Source organism: Eulemur rufifrons, chromosome 29, assembly GCF_041146395.1.
Source record: "Eulemur rufifrons isolate Redbay chromosome 29, OSU_ERuf_1, whole genome shotgun sequence".
Classification (NCBI taxonomy): Eukaryota; Metazoa; Chordata; class Mammalia; order Primates; family Lemuridae; genus Eulemur; species Eulemur rufifrons.
The window spans coordinates 60,464,432-60,469,471 of record NC_091011.1 but is presented as its reverse complement, the minus strand read 5'-3'; the positions used below and the strand labels follow the sequence as shown (position 1 = coordinate 60,469,471).

General features: G+C 36.5%; 1 non-coding gene across 1 annotated transcript; it reads left to right on the top strand.

Annotated features, from left to right (window-relative positions):
* Window positions 1–453: 453 nt before the first annotated feature.
* On the top strand, window positions 454–748 carry LOC138377760 (small nucleolar RNA U89). Its single transcript, XR_011231905.1, has one exon. It is a non-coding gene; the product is annotated as a small nucleolar RNA U89 (small nucleolar RNA).
* The last annotated feature ends 4,292 nt before the right edge of the window (window positions 749–5,040 follow it).

Below are 5,040 nucleotides of genomic sequence, written 5' to 3'. Positions count from 1 at the left end.
TGTTAATGCTATATGTGTTTTACTCTCATGGGACTATTTCTTTCAATATTTGCCCTTCTTTTGATTGCTGATTACATAATCACCAATTTTATAGATTGTTATTCAAGATGAGGATTTCTTAAAAGCCTGTGACTGATGCTACAGATTTGCTGTCTTATCTCTTTGCATGTTAGTATTTACCCATGGTAGGAGGCATCAGAGACTATCACAGAAGAAGGAAAACAGAAGCGAATACAAGGCTTAGAGAACACTGAAGGTGGGGTAGCAGCTGAGTCAAAGCTAGGGTTATCAGGTAACAAACTGAGACCCTGTGCTTGCATTACTCTGCTCTGATAAGACTATCTTTCCCTCAACAGTGTTTATCAAACTGCAGGTTGGGAACCATTACTGACTTGTGAAATCATCGGGGTGGATTACCCAGCATTTTTACAAAACGAAAGAGATAGAAAATGGCCAGCTGATGAGAGACTAAGGCGAATGCGACTCGGTGGTGTCTGACCCTTGGCTCCTGGTGGGGGGTGGGTGGCGGATATAGGTGCGATCTGCAGTCTTAGTGGGGGTACCCGAGGCTGGCTCCCCACTGTAAGGCCAGATCAATAGCACTACTGGCCTCGCCTCTGTTTCTGCTGCTGCCCCCAGTTCCCGGCAGCAGCCTGCAGGGAGGCCCACAGGTGGGACCCAAAGAAGAGGGGGAAAAAAAAAGGAAAAAGAAAAATAATGAAAATATCAGCATGCATTACATGTGGTAAGGGTAAGTATTATTTCATAAAACTTGTGTTATTTCACACACACACACCCCTATGTGTGTGTAGTGAGTTGCAAGGTAAAATGTATTTTTCATATGGGTCAGAACCAAAAAAAGTTTCAGAGGTTCTGTGATAGAGTGTACTCTTTAATAATACCAAATTGCAAATTTAAAAATATGAAAGGCTTAAAAATCCCAATTCTTTGGAAGGTATACTTTATTGTAATAATTTTCCACAAGAATTTTGTGGCAAGGAGAGCCCAGGTATTCTCAGAAACTATACCTAACTAGCAGATTAAATCTTTCAGTAACACCAGTGATACTGAATGTAACTGTGTGGTTGTGGGGGGTGGGGGGAGTGTTTGTCTTAAAACATTACCTTTTAAAAAAAGCCCAAACACGTTAACTCTGCATATGTTGAACTTTTGGTAATTTAGGATAATACATAGGAGGCAAGTGGATCAGAGAATTCAAAATAATGGACAAGAAAAAAATCACTTGTATTTGTTTTGGGAAATGCTACTTCATTTTTCTTAGATTTACTTTACTATTTACATTTCATATACAATTGTTTTAAAATTAGTTTCCTTCTCTGAACACATTAATAGATTCTCTGACAGTGGACAAAGCAAACTGAGTGATTGGAAGTTGCCACTGTGGGATTAAAATTTTCCTTATGTAATCTATAGAATGGTTATTTTCTAAGAGATTTTACAGCTGGCAAACTTCACATGACATATATATTTGAGTAATATTTCCTTTATTATATAGTATTTGCCATATAGAAAAATTTGTCTACTCAATCTTAAGTCTTATTGAAGATGAATTTGTCTAAGAAGTACCAAAAAAATTCATTGGGAAATTTTGCACCTACATCTGTGTTGGTGTAGAGCCAGCAGACAAGTGGATAGCATCACATCTCGATGTACATAGGCACGCTCACCTGAGCTGATCCATACACTCCCCAGCCACTTTTTCAGGATGTTACCCAAGAGCTTGGTGTAGAATGAGTCAACAGTGACCTTGATGTAAGAAAATCAATTATTTAAGTAACAATGTATTTTCAGATACTTTTTAAAATCCAAACATGAAATTCCAAAAGAAAAAGAAAGGGAAGCACTCCATGAAGAGGAAGTAGAGGTAAGTGATGAGGAGACTTTGAGGAGAAAGAGCGGTGAGGAAAAACAAATCCTTTGCAAAGGTTAGGCACGCAAACTCAGGAGAGGAAGCATTTTGAAATATTTTTCTTTGACAGTATCACTAACTGAAATCCTAAGCAATCAGACTTCTGTAAAGAGGCATTTAAGAGCTTACACCAACAGATTGAAGTGTGGTTATTGCTTTTTGAATTTTCATTCACTGAAAATTCATCTTTCAATCTGTTCCTCACTTTCTTAGTTCTTAGAGCTATGTAGTACTCTTTTTAATAATTAGCAATCAGATTTCTTCAAAAGGAAAAAAGCCTTTTGCAAAATTATCTTTTTAAAAAAGTTGCTGATTGAAGAACACTGGTTCTTGGTAAGAGTACTGTAGATTACTTGACAGTACACATCTTTATTCATGAACAGCCTTTGAAATTCAGCTTTGCATGTATTTAATGTATTTGCAATTCAGTTTTGCATGTATTTAATTAAATAACTTCAAAATGAATGAAGTTATTTAAAAATGATAATAGATACCCTACATTTAGTCCTTTGGAACAATTAAAATAGTTAAAAGTGATTGCCCTTGCAAAACCTCTTTGCTTAGAAAAGTTTATTGGCTATCACCCATGTCACTTTTTGTAAGTTAAAAAAAAAATTAAACACAATCTTATCAAACTCCTAGCTGTCTGTTTTGCAGAAGTTGACAAGTTGATTTTAAAATTTCTATGGAAATACACGGGACCCAGAATAGCCAAAACAATCTTGAAAAAGAAGAGAGCAAAGTTGGAGAACACACACTTTCTAATTTCAAAACTTACTGCAAAGCTACAGTAATCAAAACTAGCATAAAAATGGCATAAGAATAGACATAGAAATCAATGGAATAGAATTGAAAGCCCAGAAATAAATCCATACATTTATGGTCAACTGATTTTGGTAAAAGCTCCAAGGATTCAATTAGAAAAGAATTATCTTTTCAACAAATGGTGCGGGAATAACTGGATATCCATGTGCAAAAGAATGAAGTTGGACTCCTACTTTACACTATATAGAAAAATTAATTCAAAATTGATCATAGACATAAATGTAAGAGCTAAAACTCTAAAACTATTAGAAGAAAACAAAGGTGTAAATCTTCATGACCTTAGATTACACAATTATTTCTTAGATATGACACCAAAAGAACAAATCACAAAAGAAAAAATAATTGAACTTCATCAAAATTAAAAACTTTTGTGTCTCAAAGAATAGCATCAATAAAGTGAAAATATCATGCAACTAACAGAATGGGAAAAATATTTGCAAATCACATGTCTGATAAGGGTTTGATATCCAGAATATATGAACTACTCTTACAACTCAACAATAAAAAGACAAATAACCTAATTTTAAGATGAACAAAGGATTTGAATAGACATTCTCCAAAGAGATTTTGCAGCTGGCAAACTTCACATGGCATATGTATTTGAGTAATATTTCCTTTATTATTTTCAAATGGTTCAGCAAAAAAGAAATATTTTCTATAAATGTATAAAGCCAAGTTAGCAAAATATTGACAAAGTTCAATTAAGGTGATGGGCTCCTGAGTGTCCAGTGTTCTTTTTGTTCAACTTTACTGTATTTGAAATTTTTCGTAACATAAAATTCAGAAAAAAATATTAAGTTCCCTAAAGTTTCATCATTTGTCACATAGTGAATACCCTTCTAAGCTCCCTTATGGGTTGGTTGTGAGAATCAATTTGTAAAATGCTATACAGATGTTAATGATTACTATTTTAAAACTCAGCATTTTTAGAGCTTGAAGTGTCTATCACCAATAAATTGTGGCAAATGCAAAACCACTATTTTAGGATGCCTCAAATTTCTACCCTCATTCTTTTATTTTATAAATTTAAGACATGTTTTACTGTCCAATTCAAATTCTTTTTAGAAAAATTTCAGAGTCACTTAGCATTAGATGACAAATAGTTAACACCTATTATTTTGGATGGCTAACTTTGTTTTCCAAACTTCTGGGGGGAAAATGCATCAGGGCATTTTTACTCTTCCAAGAGTAAAAACAGAAACATCAGACTTAGCTAGAAATACACATAATGGGATTGTTGAGAGGAACAGCACATAAGTAAGTAGTAGATGTCTTGAAAATAGGAATGATGAGCTTACTAAGTCAGGAACTGGTGAGAATATGAAGAGCTTAGGTGAAATATTGTGTGGCCAAACCTCCTTACCACTGATGAAGAGGCTATCTTGGTACTCAAGCCCTGGGGGACTGGTTGTCCTGAACTCGGTCATCCTGCCGGGCCATCTACCCCTGGCAGCCTCCTTCTGGCCTATCCAACCACAAAGCTTGCTCCCAGAGGGAGAAGCTTTTGGTCTCTGTGGAACCTTTATTGGTATGAGAAAGGGAAGTTTTCAATAAAGTTTTACCCCTTTCAAGAAGTAAGAAGGGTCCCATAGATCTCGTAATGTCCTGGCAGCATCTGCAGCACCTGAACACACAAGGGTACATCCAATCACTGCTTCTCCCATCTACCCACGTGCTCACTGGCATTGCCTGTAAGCTCTATGAGAGCAAGAGTCCATCTGTCTTGCTCACCACTCCACCCCACCTGGCGTCACAGGTGCTCATTGAGTGGTAACTACATATCCTACCATATGTCAGGTACTGGGGTTACTGGGATGAGTAAGACTTGATCCCAGCACTTAAGGAACTTTCAAACTCTTGAGGAAAATAGGCATAAACAGATCATTATAATATTGCAAGTGCCACTGAAGGGATGTGTATTGGGTATTATGAGATCACAGAGGAAGGTAGAATTAAGAAAATTTTCTATAGCTGCAACCCATAGCTATATTAATATTTTCAGTTACAGCAGGAATGGCTTGTTTCATTGAAGAACTGCCTCTTCTCTAACAGTTAGGCTAATTGAGGCCCATATAACCAATATCTACCCTTAGTTATACATATTGGGTAGTTGTAAAACAAACAGCCAGGTGCTCCCACCTCTAATCCCAGTGTTTCTGGAGGCCAAGGCAGGAGGATTGCTTGAGGCCTGGAGTTCAAGGCCATCCTGAGCACAATAGTAAGGCCCTGTCTCCTACAAAAAGTTTTAAAAATAGACAGGCATGGTGGCACGTGCCACCTCAGGA